Raw genomic sequence first — 24,916 nt, forward strand, 5'->3', positions numbered from 1 at the left:
TGAGATCTGGCTCATTCCCTTGCTGTGTCTGCTGAGGATGGGAGTGTTGCTGGCCCTGCTGTGTCAACTCCACTCAGGTACTGCAGGGACTGTGCCTGGCGGTATGGGGTCATCCCTGGGGTAGCCCCACTCCTGCTGCTGCCCAACAAAGGTGATCTGCCAGAAAAGAGGTCTTCTAGGGTGGCTTGAAGGGTATAAGTAAATGGAAATGAGAAGGAAAAGAGTCTAGTTCCTACCTGAATGGGTAGGATAACCAAAGATGCTAAAAGGAAATGGAAAGAGCTAGAGATATTCAGCTGCTGGGGAAAAAGAAAATGAGCAGAAGCAGCAACTGACAGCCCAAGGGAGGAGCTTTGTAAGGACTGGGACAGCACCCTCAGTGGCTAAGGCTTATCAAAATGGAGATAGAAAGAGGACTGGAAGTTCATGATGAAACAATAGTAACTGTATTTCTGCCTTGCAAAAGACTGTATGGGAACAGACCAGAGCATGATGTGTGTAAAGCCTAGAGAAGAGCACTAAAGTAATTTCCAGTAGGCTTATGGGGGACAAAATACAAGTCCTGGGGTGAAGGAGAATTATGGAGTAGGTACTGAGTCCGAACAAATCCTATCAACTTGACTTAGAGCACAGTGAGTGTGCTATGCATGGCTAGATGCTGATCTGTATGAAGGTATCAAGCACAGATAATTACAGATTCAAGATGTAAAAAGAGAAAAAGGAGAAGATTAGAAGAAAAAATTGAGCATGAGGGAGCAGAGAAATAAAGTAAGAGAATAAAAACAATTTTATTTGAGAATAAAAAAAGAAACAGGCAGACATATAGTTAGTGCAGAGAGAAGGTAGTAACATAAATGCCTTCACTTGTGTGACTCATTTGGCTCTTTCTTTGCCAATAGATTATGCTTTAATTATGTCTTTGTGAATCAAATAGTGGTGAGCTGTGTATATCTGAAAGATGCTAGATGCCAGATAGAAGTACATAATTACCAAAGAGGTGCCAGTATCCTATAGCCACACCTTTGCATCTGCTTCCCATTGTGGTATCTAGTATAACTAGAATGACTCTTGGGCTTTGTTTTGGGTGCTGGTGACTGAGTAATGAATTTTCCCGCCAAAGCCCAGGTACTGCACTGGCAGCTCTGCCAAGCTAAATGTCTATGGCTGATTTCTCAACGCGTGTATTTGATACTACTGGATGTAAGGAGAAAGCTATTCTATTTGCTGAAACATCACATTGTGATGTGATTTATGGCAGACAAATAAAGATCTATATGTGAGGATCTCTAAGTAGGACTGGTGTCAAAAGAAAATATTGAGGGAAAAAAAGATTGCAAGTTTCTAATTAATTTGGTTTATTTATGCACATAAACCTTGAAATATTAATAGAGAATGCATAAGTAATTGATGGGCTACATATAATTTTTCATTATCTTAATGTTGAGATAGGCAGGAAAGTCCTTTGGCAAAAGGCACGGGTACATTACAACCTCAAAAAGGTTCTAAGTTAGGCCTGAAGCTGCCTAGTTGCTAGCAGGGACTGAGCACCCCTTACACTGAGCAACCATCACGGCCCACTGCTATGACTTTTGTTGAGTCTTATGGGTCCTTTCCTAGTCTCCCTGACCTTGATATCAAATGGTGGGTCTGTTTTCCATCTCCTATTTAAGGCGATGAACTCAAAGGTATGTTTTCTAAGGAGCTTAACAGCTGAAATAAAACAAATCCATATCTAAATGGCAAATAAAAATCCATTAATATATGGTATTAAAAATCTGATAGATTTTAATGCCTGACTCATGATTTTGTGAGTGCCGGGATTGCCAGCAGACACTTGTCTGAACTGTGAAACAGATTCTCAGAAGGGTGCAGGAGGTGGCATGCGTTAGCAGAGTGGGTAGCAGTGTGTTGAGCATTGAACAAGGACTTCATTTTTTCTAAGTAAGTTAAGAATTTTTACTTTTAGAAAAGGAAAAATAGGCCAAAGGGGAAGAATGAAAAGATTGAACTGCTAGGAATGCTGTCTTAATTCTGCTTCTGTTTAATTTAGTTGAACTCTGGAAGGGCAGTCAAGCTGGAGCCCACTATGCTGCATGTCCTCACTTTGCTTTCCTCAGGTTTTCTGAGCTCACTGGTGCTGAAGGTATCAAGACCCTCTGAACCACAAGCCTCCCATGTGTGCCAACCTGCAAAAAAGTACCTGTGTTCCCATACTTACTGTGTTGGGTGGGAGAGAGACAACTGCAAAAACCCAAGAGTTTCCTGCGATATATCTCTCTAGACAGTAACAAACCGGTTCATGCTCTTCTGCCTTCTCTTCAGCTGTTTTTCATTGCTGGCAGTGCCCATTCTGGCATAGATCAATCCATATGCCTATTCTCTTTAGTCCAGATGTCCTTCCTGTTGGATGGAGTCCCAGCGTCTGTATTTCCAGCTGAAGGAGAGCAAGAAACCCCTTTAATTTTCCTGCAGGCTACTGTCCCTGTTGACCTTTTCAGCTTCTGAACGTTTAGTTCTCCCTATTCTCTGATGTTGGGTATGAATAATTAAAAGACTGGGGAGAGGGGAACACAGGAAATTCTGTGGTTTTTATTTTAAATGCCACTACTGATTTGATGATAATTTTAAGATTTGCGTATCTTTGGGTTGGGTTTGGTTTATTTTTTGTTTCTTAAGCTATCCTATAAAAAGGACAACTAAGACAGTGGACTGGTAGTCAGGAGGCTCACTTCTCTACCAGCACAATATCAGCCTTCCTGTAGTCCACACCTCATTTCCCCTGTTGATAAAACTGGCTGATAGTTCTGTATCAAATCTTGCCATGAATGGCCTTGAGGAGCTATAATATCAGAAGCTGTTTCCTCTTGGTACTCTTGATAGTGGCTTATCTGAGGCCACAGATCTGCTGATGCTTGTCCTGATGGCAGTGCTGACAGTGGCTGCTGGTTTCCTTCCCCAACAGCTTGTGCCAGTATAACTCTGAACACAATTTGTTTAAAACATAGGGATTTATTATAGAGTATTTCTCCAGTCAGTGGAGTCAGACAAGCATTTCCTGAAGGCAATTCATCCCCATTAGTCCTTGACAGTGATTGGTTTGTTTAGGCTAAATGTATGCTGATTTTTAAGCATTTAGAGTTGGTTGAGATTTGTGTCTGTTTGGAGCACTGGCTTGAAATTAAAATACCATGTTAAAATACTGACTCTATCCTTTTTTCCTCCATTTCATCCTGAATGCCCATGCTCTCATGGGTTTCTGAGTGGAGACTACAGCAAAACCTGCAGCCAAAAATCAGACTAATATTTTGCAAGTTGTCTCTGTTGTAGGAGGCTTATTCGGGCACTTCTGAACAGGGTGTCTCTTCTTTTGCTTCCCACTTGGCTTTTGTCAGAAGTGAATTGACTGCAGTGGCTTCTCTCTTATTCCCTCACCTACAGTCTCACCTCATATTTAAGAGAACATCTCAGCAAGCACACAGCAAGTATCTGTGTCCACCCTTTCGGGGTACACTTTGTTTTAACTTAGGTATCTGCAGAAAAATCACTGTTAATTCCACAGTAGCATTTAATATAACTGTGAGAATTTTCCTTTGCTTAGTTGTTTAGTGGTGTTGCCCATCCAAAAGGTCATTTTAAGCCATTAAGATTTTTATATGTCTCTCTTGCCTATAAACTGTATCAAGAACCCTTCCAAATTCAAAACTCCCATATGGGCTTTTACAGTCTAGGGATGTTGCCAAATTAGCCCTAAATCTGCATTATTTAATTTGACTGCTTAAAAGCTAACCATTTTGTATCATGGTTCACTTTTTCCTTGCTTAGGGGTTGGGGCTGTTTCTGCCGCATGTTGCACTGTGGAGCTGGCAGCGAGCTGTGCTCATTCTTACTGCTTCTCTGGAGTACTCTGTATCCAACAGGAATATTTGCTTACCATAGTGTTTTTAAACAGATGAAAATCCTGGCCCAGCATGGCTAATAGTTTTGCTATCCACTTCAGTGGGCTCAGGATTGTACCCTTTTATTTCAAAAGATGTTAGATTAGTTGCAAAGCTTTTTTTGACAGCCTGGACTAGTTAGCAGATTTAAAAGGGCCTCTTTTCCAGGCTGAGCTGACCTAGCAGGCACCTTTGCAATGCTGGGTAAATACAATGAACTGTTTGATTGGAAAATTATTTTAATAAGCAGCATTTTAGTAAAACCTGTGGTTTGCCCTCTGAATCCTGATTAATAAAAATAAATCTCCATTACCCTCTCACTTGGCCTTACCTTCCTGTTTGGTAAAAAAATATTTTTTTTTCAGTAGCAGCATTAAAGATTCAGCCATTATTTGGAGTAATTCTTGTGCAATGCAAATCTAATAGTCTTGATGCACAGCATTTTCTTTAGAATAAAAGCCAACTGCCTTTATTCAGCTTACACAATCCTTTCCTGAAAGAGCCCTTTATACAGCTCATGTCATGTCAGCAGTAATCACGGACTGAGTGGTGGTGCATGCAAATTAGTCAGCAGCTGCTGTTTAATTGGGCTGGAGAAATCATATAATGAATTTGCCAGTAAGTGCAAGGGTAGATCGTATTTAATGCTCATAGTCTTTCAGAGTATTGTGTTGCTCATAGCTGTGGGTGCTGGCAGCTGAAGGAAGATCTAGCCAGATCAGTCCGTTATCTTTGCTGTCTTTGCCCTGCCCAGCTAACACCCAGGCTGCCACCGTCTGCAGTGCTCCTGGCCCTTCCAAACCCCTGGGGCAGTTGTCAGCAGCCAGTAAAACTTCACACAGATATTTTATGCTGGGAAATAAAAGGAGAATTTTCCTATTCCCCTGGTGTTCAGACTTTCCCCAAAGTTACAGCATGGGATAGAAGCAAGCCAACTTATCACTGTAGCTGTGCCTCTGGCTGATGTGTATACCTTCTCTTAACCCCAGTGTTTTGTATCACATCATTAAGGCAGTTGGGATGCTAATGCTGCTCTAGGTAGTTCTGGTTGGTTGTTTTGGGTTTTTTCTTCCCCTTCCCCCCCAGTTGTCATGCAAGTTATGAGCACCAAGCATTTAGATATGATGGGAAGCCGGTTAGAAATGCAGACTAAGGCATTCAAGCTGACCAGGAGTCTGACCTGTTCCCTAAAGCAGATATTTGGGAAGGGTAGGGAGAAGGAAGAAGTGACAGCTTTAATATGACAAGCTTCTGTTGTGATTGCAGATACAAATATGGTTTCATGAGTGGATAAAAATCACCGTTTCTGCTGCATACCATGCAGGCTCATGCCAATGAGAAATCTGTGGATTTCATTTTGCTTAAAGAAACAAAGGATGCTAAAAACTGTTTTATACCTGTATTTTTCTAGCAATAATTGCTATGCTGCTTGTGTGTGCTTCAGGTTTTACTTGGGGGTTTTGTCATGTCCTCACAGCACAGGTTTCCAGAAGAGGGAGAGGCTATAGTTATTCTCACAGCAAGTAAAAGAAGGGAAAAGATAAGTTATGTATGGGAATGTTATACACTGCAAACTGAAAACTACCCCATTGCCTGCCTTCCTCTTCTACCAGCCTCTTCTCAGACAAAACCTTTGCCTATTACATTTCATTATGATCAAAACTGTTCCAATATCTTGTTGTTATTGGATTTGAGCTATATTGTTTCTCTTGTTATATACTTATACAAGGTTGTAATGAAATAACCCCCTGGACTGGTAATTCTCGATGCCACAGTACAATAGCAGTGAATAACTGACAATAAATCAGGCTTTTAGGATCTCTGCTGGTTCTGGTTTGTTCCAGAAGAAAGGGATGGTGAGGAGAAGAGTGTGGGTGCCTTTTGTCGTTCAACTTAAGTATCACTCTAACCTTGTTTAGCTGAGTTCTTAGTTTGTGTTAGGTGATGTCATTTCTTTGGCCATACCAGATTACACAACAAGCAAAGCAGCGCTCTGGGCTGGTGCATCACATTTGATTTTTGAGATGTCTGGGGCCACTAAACACCTTCAGTAAGAGAAAGATGTCCTGCTGTCTTGCAAGACAAATGAACAGGAAGCAGAAACTGTTTCAGAGGAGATAAGTTGTTTGGGGTTTTGGTTTTTTTTTTTTTACATATATGTTTAGAAAAAAATAGTCTGGAAGTATATGTGAATCTCCTTGCTCTGCTTCTCCTTTGGATCCTGTTCTCTTTCTTCTTGTGGAAGATTTCCTCGGTGACTGTTAGAGTGAAAATACTTCTTCAAACTTCAAAGAACAGTAATGAATCACAAAGAGGAGATTTTACTATTAAAAAGTAAACTAAGAGCAGTGCAAATGCCACCTGGCTATTTCAGGTGGTGGCTGCTGCTTTATGTTGCTGTCAGTGCTCATCCAGCAGTTGCTTTTTCACCTCCATTCGAAGATTTTGTGAAGAAATGAAGCACTGTTCATGCCCACAAACTGCTTTGGGTTTGCAGATTCCTCTCTTTACCCCGTATTTCACCCTTTCTGCCCCCTCCTTCCTCCCCCGCAGCCTTCGTGCAGCCTGCCAATCCTTTGCTTAATCCCAGAGAACATATTTTGGGTACTGGCACAATGAAGAAAAAGAGACAAATTGATTTGCATTTCTTATCTGGGAGATTCACTTGCAAAATCTAGTACAGTTTCACTGATGCAGAGGCAGAAGAGATGATCCTGTAAATCTGATATCTCTTTATTAAGGCTGAGATGAAAGGGAGTGGGAGGATGGTCTGAGCTCACTACAGGAAATAATCCTGTAGGTAGTTTTGCTTGTTGTCTCAATCCATGTTTCACTGAAATTTTCCTGGTTGGTTTGGAGACACAGTGCCATTGTATGGCTACCCAGTCCCAGTTTATCCAGTTGCACGCAGCTCCCATTCCCTGTAGCTCAACTGGAACTGAGCAGGGGGAACAGCCACCTGGCAGATGGCGCGTACGCATGTCCTGCCATTCTAGTTACATCATCTTTATTTTTACTTATATGCATATGCCGAGCCCAGCGATTCCGTTAGTTCCAATGAGGTTCAAAGCTGATTTCAGCACGTTGTGTGAGACGGATCCTCTTTGCCCTTCCCCTGCTGCCTCACTGTGTGTGTAAGGGGCTTGGGAGGCCAAAGTAACCAGAGTACATAAATCTCCTTGCGGAAATGTCTCGGGTCTCCCCCTTCCTAGAGCTGCCAGAGCTGCCCTGCTATTGCCTGTCTCTGGCAGTTGTCCTGTTCAGGTTTCCACTACATCAGGCTGCAAGCTGTGAGCAGTGCTTTTCTTACCTGTCTTATGGCAACCAGCGCTATCCCACTGCTGCTAACATAGCAGTGCCTCTCTGACACGCAAAAAGCGGAGCGGTGAAAAGCCAGTTCTGATCGCTCGTTGGCAAAATTCCCTCCTGACTTTAAAATAGGTACTTGGTCAAAGCCCAGCAGCAGCAATGACGTATGTCCCTTGTTACAGTGCAAGGGCGTGCTTCCAAGAGGGACACAGAGAGGTTCTTTAAGCATAATTTTGGGCAAAAAGAAATGAAAACCTGAGAGGTGGAAAAAGAAAAGTTATAATTGGCTGGGTGAGACAGTAACATCCTTGGTGCCTCTGCACTCAGCGCTTAATGCAGCCTCTCATAGCTGAGCTACACATGCAGTAGGCAGGAGGGTTGCCCACACCTTGGATCACTGTGTTCTCTGTTCAGGTGCCTCCACTGCCTCTCCAGGCATGTCTAGAAACATGGAGTCCAAAGGAACGTGGGTCTTTGGGTACCTGGTCCTTGAAGCAAGCAGGAATTGCAGATCAGTCAATATAGATACTAATGTGCGGCTCCAGGAGCTGGTTAATCTTTTAGAGCTTGCATCTGCTCTGCTTGCTGCAGCAGTACAGCTGCCCTGCGCTTGTTGGGATTGCCCCATTTTATATCAGTGTAAAGGAAGAAATGGACTCTTAAATGTTTTATTTTTATTGTCTGATGCTCCTTTTGCCCCTCTCCTTCCATTCTGCCTGCCTCAGCATCTTCAGTGCTGCTTGCTCGAACTGTGAAATCACAAGATAACAAAATCTTTGAGGCTGGAAGGGATCTTGGGAGATTGTCTAGGGATGGCTAGGGCAGGCTGCTCAGGGCAAGGTCCAGGCAGGTTTTGAGTATCTCCAAGGATGGAGACTCTAGAACCTCTCCGGGCAACCCTTTCCAGTGTTTGATAACCTTCACAGTGAAAAGGTTTTTTCACATGTTTGAACAGAACCTCCTATGTTTCAGTTTGTGCCCGTTGCTTCTTGTCCTCTCACTGGGCACCAAGCAGGGTCTGGTTCAGTCATCTTTACACTCTCACAACAGCTATTTATGCACACTAGTGAGACCCTCCCCACCCTTCTCTTCTCCAGGCTGAGCGGTCTCAGCTCTCTCAGACTTTCCTCATACGAGAGATGCTGCACTTCCTTAGTGGCCCTTGGCTGGACTCACTCCAGTGCGTCCATGTCTCTCTTGTACTGGGAAACCCAGAAATGGGCCCAGCACTCCAGATGTGCCTCACCAGTGCTAAGCAGAGAGGAAGGATGACTGAATAGCCAGAGCACTCCAAAATCATTACCAGATACGTGATTGGTTGTGATAGTTCTGTAGCCAGGCCATGGAGCAGATTAACTTCAATGAATTTTCTAATTATACTATATCTGCAGAGCAGTTTGCTATCTGGCCCTACATCTGAGTAATGTTTTCTGAATGGTGAAATTCATTTGCCGAATGCAAGTCAAGCCCTGCTGACAAGTCTGTGATGAGATGATTTGTGGTGCTGGCCTGGTACTTGGGAAATTGTTTTTTTCTTCTAGTTTTTCATCTTGGCATTGTTCCACCAACATAAAAGTCATGATGCCAAATGTAGACAAAAAACATTTTTAAAGTTGCATTTTAAGGATTTTCAACTTGGTTTTTGTGATAGACCTATCTTTGAATTCTTACTCAGGCCAATGAATTGAAGAGAATATTTTTCTGTTTATTTTAAAATGATCACATCATTCATGAAATATATGATGACAAATATTCTACAGTCTTTTTGTGAGTGGGCTGCTAGCCTGTGTTATTTAGAGACATTTGTGAATTGATACACTCAAGAAAGAGACTTCTTCATCAATTCTGCAATGTTCAGGTTTTTTCATTGGATTAATCATTCTGTGAAATCCGTCAAATAGCCATCACCCTGGTGATGCTATTTTTGTCGCTTCTGTCCTTATGTAGAGCTAGATTTTTATTATGACAGCAGACTAGAACACTCCAATAGGATTTCTGTAAGGTGTTAATCATTGCAGAAGGGAGTTTTTGTTAAATATATCTCCACTGATCTTCTATGGATAGAAGATGCTTTTTCTGCTTACAGATCACAGGACAGAAAGGTGACGTTCCTGTCCACTTCCTCTTCTAAGCCTCAGACCAATTCAGGAAGGGATTCTCTGTAGTAACTATGTTTTAAATTTCATCATTCAGTATTTTATCTCCTTGTACCAAATGTGATAAATATATATACTTTATTTTAAATACTTCTGTAAAGAAGATAAATGCAGTATGCAAAATCTAACCATGGCTCAGAAGACAAATCTGTGAGGTGTAAGAATCCAGCAACGTGGAGACAACCACAGGAGCTGACCCCATTTGTGCCGATCATACTTTCAGTTTCAGCTCTGACAAGTTGCTGGTGCATAACGTGCTCCAGAGTTTGGGAAAAGCCATCGAGGTGCCGATCCCAGAGATACTTCCTGAGTCATAAATCCCCTTTTCATTCTATGCTCGTTCCAGGCATAGCAGTGGCAAAGTCAGGCAACTTTTGCTTTTGTATTTAGCATGCAGACTGGTATTTGCACACCCATGTTTGACACCTGTGTGCCTAACCAATTACAAAGTTTCTGTTGGCTAATATAGATTGGGTGCTCCATCAGCTATGTCTTCCACATAACATGCAAGTGAGATGCAAGGTGTCTTTCTGCCCCAACTAGTCCCTTCTTTGAATATGTGGACTCTAAGATTACCAACAAAGCATTTTTAAACAACTCCGGTAGCTGCTCCATGAGTTTTTCAAACTCTCTGGGAAGTACAATCTGTAAGCGCAGTACCCTGACATCCTCATGAAAAAAATTACCTTGGAGCGACTGAGTGAAAGGTTAGAACTGTTGAGTGTTTTAATCTATAATATATGAGTCTGATGAGCAGTATACTGTCCTTTGCAGTGTGCAATCAATAATACATTTTTATGCTCAACTTTTTAATCCTCTAAAAAACTACATCAAAAATTTCATGCTAGACTGCCCACGAGAATCAATAATAGAGAAAGGTTCCCTCTTCCCCTTAGTACAATTTAATGAAAAGCATAATGAATTTATTTACTAAATGATGCTACAAACCTATTATACATCTTCTGGAAATACCAAATGGAAAATAGTGTTTAATATAGTAATATAGTTATGAATTTTCCAAAACTGGAAATGCAAAGATTAAGGTTGTCATTGTAACACTTCAGTTAGTTATTGAAGAATAAAATCTAGGAAAATAGAGTTTACTTAAATCAAGCTGGGTCTATTATTATTATTTACTATTTGTATCATCGTAGTATGTAAAAGCCTCAACAAAGGGGCCATTTTCCAATATACAGGGCAAATAATTGTCTCTGGTTTCCATTGGCTTTACAGTCATGGTGTCTTACAAATGTCTTGAGTTAGACTAAACTGCTTCTGTGAATGGAAGCCTGGCACTACCTAGGAAACTATTTGCAAAATAATGTGTAAAATTTTCAGTAAAATTCACAAAAGGTTTAAACTTTGGTTTCTCTACTGAGTCACATAGCAAAGTTTTATACTACTGAAGTTTTTGTGTGTTTATAGAGCATTTGCCATTATACAAAAAGGAGGATCAAACTTTTCTTAAAGCCAGCTGACCACCTTTCTATTTCAGGGTTGAAGTCATTAATTCCTTCTTGCTGAATCACAAAGTATATTGCTTTGTTAGCAGTACTTCAGATCCCCCTGGACTTCTGCTACTGTTTTGCTGCATTATCAGTTATTTGTGATGTATTATTAATTATATGTGATCTATACTTGCACCACTTCCATGACTCTGTAGTGGTAGCTCATTTAAACAAGAAGCAGGAGCTTCTGTAAAAAATGGCTTTTCTTCTTCTGTGGCAAGTTGCCAGCTGTGTAGTATAAGAGGATTTTTATTCAAACTGTTATGAAAACACTGTCATGTGCATGTCCATACCTGGCAGGCGCAGGCTACCAGACATGCTGACACATGTCTGGACAGTGACTAGGGAGAAGGTGGGAAATGTGCAAGAGAGACACCAAACTCAGTATTATCTGATTTTTGCCTTCTAGAAAAGAAAATATTGCCTTTGGTACTGAACAAAGATAGTTAGGAAGAGAACCAATTTTATTCTCCTAGGGGGTTTGTTATTCTTTTGAGCTAGGGTCTGTGAAAGTATAAAAAATAAGTCCTGGTAGAGCTGGGATAGGGGGGTATAGTAGGAATAGTGTGCTTACCTTGGCAGTCTGGTGGTTACCTCAGGTTTTTTTGGTGCCATTTTGTAAGGTGTAGCATTCTGCAGGGACCTTTTGACTCCATTAGAATCGGTAGCATATCACCAACGCAACTTCTAGTCACTAAAAATTCCCCTTGTGTGTGGTATCTGTGTGTGATCGGATGAATGAGTTGGGAATGACCCTGCTGTAGTAACATAAAACGATGTTTTCTGTGTTAAACAGCAACAGCAAAAAAAAAAAAAAGGAAACGGGACAAGTGAATACTGCCACTTTACCATTGTCAAAACCCACAGAAACCACGACAAAAGGATCCCTCAGCAGTGTGTCTGACTGCAAATGTGAGTAGATGTTTTTGAGGTTTTGGTTGGGTCCTGGCCAGCTCTGGTGGAAACCTCCCGGTGGAGAACTGAAAAGCAGAATTCAACTTTTTCTTCACAAACACAACAGAACAGTAAAAACCAGTTTCTACCATGTTGGGATTGGTACCTTAAGATAAAGCTGTATTTCCTTATCGCTGCTCACAGCTACCTCATTTCCCATGTACAATAATTTTTGCAAAACCCTATAAACAGGCAACTAAAATACTAAGAAAACAAATGTAAGTGGTGTTAAAGGTAGGAAATAAAAACAATTAAGAATTTCTCACAAAGTAATTTCCCTGTTTCACAGTCTGCTTAATTGTTGTCTCTGAAACTCAATCGCAAGGATTTAATGAAAATGTTGCTTTTTATGCTGTTTGTGTCTTTGAGAAAGCATCCCCCAGTCAGGACAGACCCATCCAGAACAGGCTTATGCCAATATCTCAGCTACCAACAGCAGTTAAATCCCAGGAACAGAGTTCAGCCCCTCCCGGCTGCGGGGTGAGTTCATCTTGACCCTCTACATCGCAGCCTACGCCTGTCCTGCCTTACTGGAGGTGCTGCTCAGGTAGTTGCTGCCACGCCAGTTAGGAGTAAAACCCTTGGTTTCCTTGATGTTGCTGGAGAGACAAACACCCCCGGAGTATGACTCAGTCTCCAATCTGCTAATTTTCTGGAGGTGTCTGCCTATCTGCATTTACTATTGAAGGAGTACAAAATGATTATTCTCCTAAATTAGGTATTCTGCTCAGATGTTTCAAGCTTGAAGAATGAATCTGCATTTAAGTCCTGAACATCCTTATACAGGCTAGGCTGAACGTCTTGCCATCGTTATCCAACTTAGTTAAAGTCAGCCTTAGTGTGCCTGCATGTCAGGTTTGATTCCAGCATGGAAAATGCAAGCACTAACTACTGCCCGTCCATGTGGATGTGGCTGGACACTGGTAGCGGTGACAGCCATGAAAGAGTGCAAAGTTGAGAATAGGCGTGTCTTCTGTTGAAGCTGGGGCAGGGAGGCAAAAATCTGACACCCTTGCATAGGTAAATCTGGTAATTCCCAAGAATGAGATTCTCTCACATGATTACTTTAAGCAGTCTACTACATATGTGTTATTTCTGTTTGGTAATTAAAATTTTAAACTTTTGTGGGTGCTAAACGTAAACCTGTACTCCTTGAAGTCAATGGAAATTAAAGTCAGCTGGCACCTTGCAAGACCAAGACCTTTATGAGGTGCAAGGAATTAGCAATGATTATTTCCAAAAATGATAAACCTGCTATGTGGGTGCTTGCTCACAGTGCATGCAAGACTTTCTCCTCCTCTCAAAAAGGAGGAGGTAATTAATTACCAATATCATACTCTTTAAAAAAAAAAAATCACAAAAATCCTTGATACATGTCATTCTATAGCCAGAGGGAGGTAAAATATGTCTTTAAATATTGTACTGCAAGAACTCCTCCTAATCCTGAAGGTTAACCAAATAAACTGGATGTTTTTGTCTTGGTTTTTTACCGATTGTAAAGTCTGTAGAAAGAGTAACTCAGTTTGTCAGGCTGGATGGAAACTTGTGAGATCCCTTGCTGCTTTGCAGAGAGCATTGCATGGCTGATATCTAAAGCATTACCTACTTGTAAGTAATGGCAAATCTCTCCCTTTAGTCCCTTCGTTTTCTTCTTTCCCCATCACAGTTGTTTTCCTGACCACACTCGTTATTTGTATTCATTTTTTATCTTCTCAAAAATGCTGACCAAGGAGCTTTCTCTTGATTGATATATATCTCAAGTGACTCCCCACAGTGATTATCATGGAATTAATCATTTGACTCCATCAGCAGAAAGACCCCTGTGTTGACTTTCAGTAGATGCATGTCATCAGTATTATTGCATGCCAACAAATTTATCTGAGGCTAAATGACAGCAGTAGATGTCATCTGGAAGAGCTAGTTTGCACTGGAGTTGCTTTTGTTTGATTGCTATAGTGTTGGTAAAAATTCCTCTCAGCAGCACTATTGCTGATTGCTGGGTACTGCAAATTCAGGAGAATTAGAGCTGTTTGAGTGTAGTGGATAGACTGTGGTGATTCAGCAGATATTCTGCCTTTGTTCTTTTTGCAGCACCCCCACATGAAAACCTACTTTTCCTACTTTGCCCGTGGAGAGACAACCTATTTTATTTCTTTTAACAACCTCCAAATGATGTCTCCTGAGACCTCTTGGGGAAAAAAAAAAAAAAAAAGACCTATTGTTAGTTAACCCACTCTCTCTCTGACATGTTTTATGAAACCAAGGGCTGATAAAGTCAGATGACTGCACTTACTTCTGCCTTACTTTTCAATCCTAGCTTTACATCCTCTAAATGAGAGGGGGGAGGAAAGGTTGAATAATGTTGCTTAAGTACATGGGGAAGTCGAAATATCGCGTTGCTAGATCCAGAAACTTTCTGCTGTGTTTCACATGTGTATGCTGAACCTCGACCTCCAATGAGAGTGACGGTTTTGAGTTCTGCTTCCATCAACACTGTGTTACCTTAGGGAGGGATAGGCGCATGGTCCCACGTCAGCTTCTAACTTGGAGTAGGACTTGCCAGTTAGCTTAAGCCAGTCTAAATACACTCTGTTGTGGAAGGGGACAGTCTGGTACAGCTCTGTGCTGGCCGTTAGTCCTATCCCATCATTCATGTTGCTTTAGTGACCGGAGTATTCTGAAGTGGGTCAGGGCAGCTCAACGATCTGGCTGAAAATAAACCTGTGCTTTGGGTTTGTTTTCAGTGGTCACTCAGCCCCATGCAGGGGAAGAGGTGATGCTCTGCAGGTTCCTCCTGTGCGGCAGAGGGAGGGCAGGCCTGCCCATTCAGCAGCACCGTCGTCTTAGATCTGCTGAGACCACATGAGAAATTGTGAGTTTAGGTGTCTGAAGTGGGAATGCTGACTCTCTAAATAGGCACAAGGATTCCTTTCAAAGCTTTTCCAGTGCAACTATCTTCAGCAGCAATCTATTAATAGTCTGCTAATCTAGAGTGGCAATTAATATTGTGTAGTGACACCTGTTCAAGGGCAGAAATGTTTATTCCTGCAGTGATTATGTTATTGCATAGTGCAGCTTCTGCTGATATATGTTTGTTCATGCAGCACTGGACTTAATCAGGAGCTGTGAAACCTGTATCAAGTGAGGAGTTTTGTTAAAGCACTGGAGTTCCTTTTTTTTTTTTTTTTTAAATGGTTTTCTTGTCAGTTGTTCCACAGTAAAGCTGCGTGGAGAAGGAGGCTGGGCTGCTATCTAGCACAGGAAAGCTGCCCCCCACTCCTTCCCAGGGAATCAGGGCTGTTGGGCAGCAGGGCTCCTTCAGGAAGCCCTTTGGGAGACCCTCCCGCAGACCCAGGGTCCTGGAGCTGCACAGAGATGATGTCATGGTGCTCTGTGTGCTGCTTTCACAGGTACTCACCCATTTCAAATACACCCTGATCCTACTCCCACTCCCACTTGCTTGTGTTACTCTCGGTGAAGTTGTACAAGTATGGAGACCTTGGAGCTGACTGGCAGGCCAGATCCAGATTACAATGCTCTATGGATTTTGCAGGCCAGATTAAAGTGTTTGGGAGGATCAGTGTGGCTCATGGGCTATATTTTTGACATTCTTGTCATAGAAAAGTATTAGGAGTTGTAAGAAGGACTAATGTGAGCTTATATTTTACAATTTGGTGTTGTAACTGCTTTGTTAGGGAAAGCAGAATTTGAAAGTTATACAATTTTTGTCTGTTGTTTTTTTCGTTGCAACAAATGCCTGTTCCGTCTCCTGCATTGAAAAGCAAACCCCATTCCTCCCATTATAACCATTCAATTAGTCTCATCTCCTCTGCTCCCATTTTCCAAGCAACTTAACAAGATGAGACAAATCCTTCAAATTGCACTTATATTATAAACACTGCCGATGAGTCTTGAGCAGGCAGGAAAGCTAATGGGACAATCTCAATTTAAAGAAAGCTGGTTAACAGCAAATGCATTTCAGTTTATAAATGAACGATGGCAGGTAAAAGCGTGTGTCTGCATAATATAGTTCTTACCTGTAAAATGTTTTCCGTCTAGAGATCTCAATGTACCTTGCAAAGAAATGAGTAATGTTCTACTTCTGCAGCACAAGGAAAGTGAAGGACAAGCCTGAGGTAACTTCCCAAGGACATGCTGCCATCAGTGGAAGAGTTCGGTGGCTAGGTGTCAGATTTTTTTTGTTGGGCATCTTCCATCTTAACCACCTCTGGTGAATCACTCTTGAACAGATTTATGAAATATTGTGTCCCCTTTGCAGTAAGGAGGTGTTATTGGCCTCACTGTGCACACGAGGTACAATGAGAGACTTCAGCAGAGTGTAGGTATCAAAGAAAGCCCCATGGAAAGCTTATTCTCCAGTGTTATGTGAAACTGGACTTCTTTCTCAGGCTGGAAATGTGAGATGTGCTTAGGAACAGTGCCTGGCCTGGGAGAGAGAGGTGCATCCCTCCTGCCTAAATACCACTGCAGTCCAGGTAGTATCTCCTTCCCTGTGCAGGCATGGTCTGAGCAGATCTAACATGTGCTGCTCAGAAGACCTGATTTAAACTCGTAAGAATGGGAGCAGTGGCAGACCTACAAAACCCAGTGTGACTTAAATACCTGTTTTGGCCCATTTGCAGAAACTCTGCTTGTTCACTGCCTGCTCTCAGGACTGACTGCATCAAGTATGGTCAGTTCCATGAGAGTTCCCATTGTTTGGAGTTTTATTATTTCTCTTGTAGAAATAGATTTCTAGATTAATTATCCAAGGAAGATTACTGATGACAAATCCCATGAAGGCTCTGATGAGAGCTTTCACATTTTATACAGTGTAGTATAGGAACATAACAACAACAACTGTACCCTGGTGTTCCCTATCAAAATAGTTTTTGAGGGTACAGCAGATGCAAGGAGCAGTTTGCTGGTCTGCACACCTATTGAAATCTCAGTGCTTCAGCAGGCGACACACGTGGATGGACACACACACTCCCTTAAGTTCAGTTTTAGGCAAATTGCTAGAAGGGGGGAGATGAATCTGACACCTGAAGTTGGCTTTGCTGGGTCTAAGATTTTTCCCTGCTGAACACCTCACTTGCTTCTGTTTATTTTAGTGAGAAGTTTGATGGAGGATGTGAAAGAAAGTGGTGGACTTTAGTCCTTTGTCTAAGGAAAAGATAGGGATAAATGCCACCCATGACAATATCAGGCACCAGATGATTCTCTCCACTACCTCCCTCACTTGAAGGCACCTTTCTCTACCTCCTCTATCTCTATTTTCTATCTGAAGATTATGACTTCTTGGGGAAAGTTCGTTTTTTTTTTTACTTTTTTTTTTTTTTTTAATACCTTGCAATATTTAAATGGCTTGGAGCACTCTCCATCTTGTTAGTAAGCAAACAGGTACATCCAGCTGGTCAGTGTACATATGTAGCTTGGAATGATCTATAGGAAATGCAGCATTTGCCTGGCTGGTACTTAGGGGATGTGCTAAGCAGATGGCAGTATTGTTGCTAGGGGAAGAACATAAGACAACTAGAAATATTAGAGGACATCGTAATCAGAAGGAACTGGCATAACTGTGGTGCAAAAATGGCAAAATAAATTGATAGAGGGCAAAATCTACAAGAAATGTAAGTTTGTTAGCTCTGCTGTTCTTTCACACAGCAGCAGAAAAAGTTTAGAACTGACCTCAATGTTTTTGATAGAAGAAAAGAAAAACCCTACCAAAAAACAAACCAAAAAACCCCAGGCTGCAGTTTGAGAATTAGCTGTACCGCCTGCAGGTCATTTTGATTTTCTTGTATTAGCTCTTCCTTAACTTTTTATATGTAAATGTATACAGATATTTTGGGCAGATTTTGTAGGTTGGGTCAAGCAGGCTGAATAGCATAGGCAATGAGGATAAAATAGTATAAAAAGGATGTTATCTTGATATTTGCACCATCATCTTATAGGAAACTTGGCTTTCTGTTGGATTTCATCTTTGTTCATTGCTTCAGTCATCAAATTGCTGCATTTTTAAAAAAACCTTTTAGGGAGAATGTGGACATTTAAATTTAGCATTAGAGGTCATTTAACAATATTTCTGAGACTTCAGCTATTTACTTTTCTGCTCTTAAACTTTCTGAGTTTACACTTCTTGCCCTACACTTTGTGGATGCTAAAATTTTACATGGGTTTCAAAATGGATTAGACAGCTCCCTGCTATTTTTTCTTCCTTTAAACACATCGATTCTGGTTCAAGGAGGCTTAGCTGCAGACTGCTGGACTCTGGATGGGTATCCAGGAGTTGTATTACCACGTGTTTTCTCTGCTGTACTCTTTCCTGGGCCATCAGTGTTGGTTGCTGGCACTGGCCGCTAGCAGTTTTATCTGTACCAGTTTCTGATGAAACTCTTCCAGATCACGTTTAAATCCACCCATCAAAAATAAAAGGGAAAACTCCAAACTGATCAAGAAATTGCTAGCTTTCTCCCCGAAACCTTTCTGCCTCCCCCTGCTCTGTGTTTGGAGGTATTTCTCATTCTTCAGGCTGGCTCCCAAATACCAGAGCTGTTTCTGGGAGCCAGAGGAGAGGGGCAATCTGGTCTGATAGTGCCTCCATTAAAGTCGATGGGAAGTCTCTGATTTCAGTGTAGTTTGGATCAGGCCATAGTGTCCAGTCACTTTAAATTTGCAGACTTTGTTTGCTTACATATTTTGAATCAAATACTTGCTTTGCTGGAAGGAGATTGGGTTTTGAAAAATAAGATGGAGTAGTCCATAGAAAAAATGCTTACTGAAGCATGGCATTGCTGATGGGTTCAGAATTTGTTTTCCAAGTTTTAATTTGGTAGAGCTGGGGTTGAAACTGCTCAAATTGCTAAAAGCTTAAAGAAGAATTGTAGCCCTTCAGCAGGCACATGTTAGTCTGATCATTTCCTTTTCAACATCAACCTCCTTTGATATGTTTGCCATCGCATACTTAAGTCTTTGCATTTGGTATCCTCTCATGAATTAGCAGCCATGGATACTTTTTTCCTGTCTTACAACAGAACACTAAAAACTTGTCAAGCTCTTAATCTCTTTGCACCAAAAATAGCTTTGATCACTGCAGGATACAATCCCCACTAAATGTGCGTGATATTAATATCTTTTTTGTATGTCAATTTTAGCTAGAATTTCCTTGAGCAAAGTGATTGGGACACCATTTTTCTGTGCAATTTTCATGGCTTACAGGAGAAAGTTAGGAAAGGCACAATTTCTATAGATCAGATTAAATGCTTAAAATACCTATTTAAGAAACTTTTAAGATTTTAAACTGGAATCCTGGTGATTTGCATTTTCAGAGTGTAGTACAGGCATTACTGGAGTCATTGCAGCAAGCCTTGTCGAAGGGCAGTGTTAGATCTTTTATTTACAGAGTGCAATTCAGTCACTTACATCCTATAAATATTATAGACCAAATGTTCATTGTCTTGATTTATAGAGTAATATCAGGAATTACACACAACTCAGTCTGTGCTAGACCTCTATCTGCTGCGAAATCAAGGCCACAATATTTTCCAGGCCAATTTCAAAGGAGAATAAAGAAAATCCATGAGATGTGATTTTCCTGAAATAAGATCCAGGCGGGGGTTAATGACAACATTTAGGTTGCTGCCTCAGGACATATCTAAAAAATGTGTGCAGCCACTTGGCAGCTTTAAGCCTTACTGAGGGTTTTTCCTTCCAATAATAAAAGCCAGTCTGTGTCACCAGAATGATAAACAATACCCCCCTTAGTAGGCAAAGAGATTAATGATACATGATATCAAACATAAAATCTGCAAAAAGGAACAGAGTGTTCAGTAACTCCTCCTCTGAATTTCATTTTATCTCAAAACATAAATTTTGTTGCCAATGGTACTCTATAGAAGAATTAATTAGGGAACTTCATAAGCAGTCAAAACTCGTGTATGCCATTATAAATTTATCATTGCTGAAAGGATCTATTTCTGCTGTCAGACATCATGCTTATCTGGCAGACTGCACAAAGAATATGGAATAAATAACCTTCTTCCTATATAAACAACCGTGGAAAAATGTTTGGAAAACTTCTTTTTAAACAGCCAAACATTGTGTTTATTGTCTGCGAGGCATTTCTGAAGAAACAATCCTTTTAGTATTCTGCCATTCAAATATTCAAACAATTGCAGCAGATCCCTCAAGTTCTCCACTTGGAGAGAACTTGCACAATGTTGTGTTGAATACTGCAGGGCATGTGCCTGTCCATAGGTGTTCCCCACCTAAGAGAGGTAGAAGGTGGGCTGGGAGTAAACCATTACCATGTAGATGTTTAGACAAAGTCCTCTTGGACTGCAGGACCAAATTACCATTCCATTAATTTTTATTTGGACTGTATTAACCATAAACAATGACTCTCTTCTGTAATTTTGTAAGCTTACCTCACTCATTCCAGCATCACAGATGAGCTGTATAATTATACATCTAATACTATCAAGATAATTGGGAAAGCCAGTGCTTTGTATTTCCTGGTTATTACATATAGCTAAACATTCTGTGCTTCTACTTATTTCAGTAACTCAACAACTCCACCCTCAACAAGTATGAGAATAAGCATTATAGAGGGGATTACATATGCTTTTCCTGTAGTGGCTGGCATTCAAGGGCCAGCCAATATAAAATCTGAATGCCTCAGAAGTACTTTTCCCTCAGTATGTGCTTTGTTAGTGAAGTGACTTCACTTGCTACCAAGGAAAGTTCTTTTTCCCATTCTCTGTGCACTATTAGGTACCTTGTGTAGCTCAAACACCATCACAGATAACAAGACAATTAAATTATTGGAGACTGCATAGCACTACTGACACAAGCTCCTGTGTGAGCTTGCACTTGCTGTCCCCCAAAAGAGCTCTGGCTCCTCTAAATGCTAAGCAATACAGCATGAAGAGAAGGTGCTGTGTTATGTGTTTCCTGATACAAAGTATTTACATAGTCATGCCCTTATATAAATGAATTAATTGTTCAAGTCAAAGCAGAAACTGAGTGGTTTGAAGGTAGCAAAGGTTCCTGTGCTCTGTGGAGCAATGCTCCTTGGCAGCCAGCTCTCTGCAAGCTGCAATGACCCCACTGGCTCCTCTGTTGGGCACGCTTACTGACATGCCTAGCACCCTGATCATGTTCTGTAGGAAATTCTGAGGTGTCAGAGGCTCCTGTTTGTGCCTGGCTTTGTGCTGCCCCTGTAAAAGCTGTCAGATGACAAATGAAAGCTGATGGATGCTCCAGAGATCAGGACAGGCAGCGGCACATGGGGCATTTGAGCTGTCTGGGCTTTGGTGCTCTGAGGACTGCGTGGGTCATCCTGTTTTCAGCAGGCTAAAATGAGAATAATCTGTTGCAGGGAGAGAAAAGATGGGAAGGGACAACACCGAGGCATGTGTGTGTGAGGCTCGGGATCATGGACCCCAGGGCTGTTAGGCAGCGGTGAAACTAGGAGCAGGAAAAAGTGATAGAAGAACTGCTGAAGAGCTCAAGTTTAACCATCTGAGGGCTGAACTGGCAGGGCTGGGGCCTTAAGTGGTACAGCAGAGAATGGCCGGGTGTGTTTGGCTGGGCTGTGAAAAGAGAGTGTGGGTAGAGGTAGGGCTGGGAGCCTTGAGCAGTGGGAGCACGAGCTGGCTGCCCAGAGGAACTGACATGGGGCAGAGCCCTGGGGAGTCTCGGCAGGCACTGTTTCCAGCACCAGCAAGGAAAGGGCTGTACCTGGATATTTACACTTACGTTGACTGTTTAACTGAGAACAGAAGCACCCACACGCTTCTGAGAAAGTGATGCTCTAATTTTTTCTTTGGCTCTTAGAGTGGATGCCATCTTATCCTGTTGTCTCAGCAAATTAAGCTTTGGGAAGCCTCAGACAGGTAAGGACTTAACGCTGTCAAAGCCTGCAGTCTGAGTCTTTACTAACTCTTGGATCACTTTGCAACCAGATATTCTCATGTCTGTGTCGCAGGATTTTACTGACAAGCCAGATTTACCAAAAAATCACACTACTTTCGGTGCACATCTTTCATGTACACATACTGTACTACCGTTGCGATCTTCATCCTGCTTTGTCTGCTGTTGTTGTCCGTGCTATATGTCAACTTAAACGGATGATATTAGCCAAAATTTCTCAGGAGCAAGATTTTTTTTAGGTAGCAAGTCTGCATTGTTTAATGTTATAATTCCTAACTGTAGGTGATACATTGAACTATATGAAGCTATCACCTCATAAATATCTGTGAGTCCCCGAGATGTGCTTATTTGTGTCTTCAGCTTGCTTCCTGGTGATCAGGCATTTTCTCACATTCTTCTTCTTGTCATTCGCTCATGTTTCATTTTCTCACAATCCCATGGTTGAAGGATTGGTTGGTTTTTAATGCCATGAAGAGGAAGTTCTTTCTGTGATAAAAAACCTTAGAAGCATTATCAAAGTGTGACTTTGCTGAAGATAATCCCTGTCATATCACTCTTACTTGTTTGAAATGTTCTCCATTTATTGTAGGGAGTCCTTAATGCGGGTATGGATGTGTTTGAACCAAATCCCTTGGAGGAACATCCTACAGCCTCTTCCTTGGTGCTCATGTTCCCATGGACACTTCTACCAAGACACAGTGTATCGCCATGCTTGGAAGAAATGAAATACCAACACTTGTGAGTACATCTGTACTACTCAGTGTTACCCCTAAAAAAAATTAGATTGGAAATTCAGGTTGGATAGTAAGACTATCTTTGTTACAGTGATGATATCAAAACAGTGGAGTATATTACTGTGGAAGATATTACAGACCTTTTGCTAGAGGAAAGACCAGACAAATTTCTATTGGGAATGGTTAGGTAGAGTTGATTTGGATTTGGGAAAGGCCTAGGCATTTTTTGGAGGTCCCTTCCATCCCGTGATTCTGTAATCTGTGCTTCATCTTTTCACAGACAGTCTATCAAAACCCATAAATCTTAACGTAGGCTGTTAAAATGTAAATCTGACAGTTTACTGTGAATTGCATGCCAAGCAGAATGTCTCCAGAGGGGTAAAAGACTCTGAAAACCTTGTTCTGAAAGATGGATTTACACCTGAGCACACTAACGTAATATGAAAGCCTGAAAACATCTGCCATCAAGTAAGATCCAGGAGATCTGTGTGAAATTCTGACTACAACCTGTTCTGAACATGCAGGAGCACATTGAAAACATGTGGAGATGTTGAAGAAACTTGAAGCAGAGGGGCAGTGAGCAGTGGAAAAAGGATTTCCATACTTTGATTTATTTAATTTTTTTTAAATGTCTGAGAATTGAAATCTTGAATGCCTTTGTAAACTCAACAATATTTATGGAATGTGTGAATTCAATTATTCAAGTTCCTGAACTTAAAAAATATTTGGTTTTAAATTTTGATCGTGTTATGGGTAAAAGCTTATCCTGGCATGAAATGACATTTGGGGGAAGAAGAGTGTGAAGGAAATTACATTTTGGTGTTATATTTTAAACATGGTAGTATGAAGTATTTTGACAATTCCTAGCTTTTATTAGTTTAGGAATTCAGTTCTAATGAAAAACTTAATAATGGACCATGACCAGCTCTGCAGAGAAAACACAAAGGCTGTAAAAGTTACAGAAATATTGTTAATGGGTCAAATTAGAAAATGAATACTTTGTAGGGAACAGGAATAGTATGCATACCTGTTCATTGAATAGAGATAACAACTCAGTCTCTCTGAAACAGATAAACTTACTGAGGCTGGACTGACTTTAAGTGTGGAGGATGCAGGTTATTGCAGGCTATAGAGAGGAAATACATGTTTTTTGATGCTAGATGAAATACATGGTGGGCAAATCCAAAGCAATGCAAATTGGAAGAAAAAGCTTTAAAATGCTTATACATAAGGGAGTGTTCAAAATTGTTGCAAACCTTAAGAAAAAGGTGTCATATTGTTGTGGACCACTTAATTATGTCTGCTGAATAAGCAGAAGTAAAAGAACAATAAAAAAAGCTATGAAATGAGGGAGCAGGCTGCATTAAGCAACTGTAGAAAGTTGCTAAAATGAGGAAGTAAATGAACAATGCTATATGCTTATTTCTCTAACTCATCTATGACGGCAACAGAAACATTTAAATGAAAAAGAAAACACAATTAAATTGAATGAAAATTAATATAGCTTTTTGTCCAAGAAACAGTTCTCCAATTTTCCTCACATAATGCTCACTTATTATATAGATTAGAGTTGATTTCTTCATAGTACTCCATGCTGGCTATGAGCTGAGACATGATATTGGGCTGGAAAAAATCTTGATTTCTTTGAGAATGGTAAATTAGATACTTCCATTGATGTATTTAGACTTGCAGGGAAAACGTGCTTGACAGGGATTTCATTCTACGGGCTAGTTTGGGACTGAGAGATACACAATTCCTTTTTTACTATCCAGCATCTCATTTGTACCATTAATGAGACCTCCAGGATTTTAAGTGTAATGAAGGTTTCTAAAGAAAGATGTTTGGCATATTTATAGAAGGTGTTAATCTTCTACTTGATCTTTTCGTCCCAGATTCCGTTTGTCTTAAATATATATTTTTCTACTGCTTACTCTCAGGTCTTTTTCCTCTGAGTTGGAACATTTGTTTAAAAAAGTCTTCTGTTGCTGTGAGCAGAACCAGATGCCGTGTCTAATGTATAGGCTCAGACTGAGGTTTGACCAACATCGTACTAGATGGCCCCTAATGATGGCCAAAAGTGATTGCTATGAGTATAAAAAGACAAGGCTTTTGTAGTGTGATTCTTTCTTCTGGTTTTTAATATAGATATTCTGTTGATTGATTGAGATTTTCAGGTCTTTTGGGTTACAGACTTTCCCAGCTTTTAAGAAGTAGTTATAGACCTAAGAAATCTGTTTAATCACTCTTAGAACAATTTCTACTTTGGCTCTCCACATTTTCCTGTGGAAATGGGTTCCATATAGCTGTTTTTAAATATTCCTGGGGTGAGAGTAGGATAAATATTCAGTAACATTTATCTTATGCCAAATACACAAATATATTAT

The 24,916-nt window shown here is 40.9% G+C and overlaps 1 long non-coding RNA gene across 2 annotated transcripts; it reads left to right on the top strand.

The window, feature by feature from the left end:
* LOC127022658 (uncharacterized) lies at window positions 1-24,447 on the top strand. Of its 2 annotated transcripts, none has more exons than XR_007767365.1 (4): window positions 1-77; window positions 21,703-21,761; window positions 22,388-22,536; window positions 22,813-24,447. It is a non-coding gene; the product is annotated as an uncharacterized LOC127022658 (long non-coding RNA). The 2 variants fall into 2 exon arrangements; XR_007767366.1 differs by lacking the exon at window positions 1-77 and adding an exon at window positions 11,757-11,820.
* Window positions 24,448-24,916: the final 469 nt, after the last annotated feature.

This window comes from Gymnogyps californianus, chromosome 15 (assembly GCF_018139145.2).
Source record: "Gymnogyps californianus isolate 813 chromosome 15, ASM1813914v2, whole genome shotgun sequence".
NCBI lineage: Eukaryota > Metazoa > Chordata > Aves > Accipitriformes > Cathartidae > Gymnogyps > Gymnogyps californianus.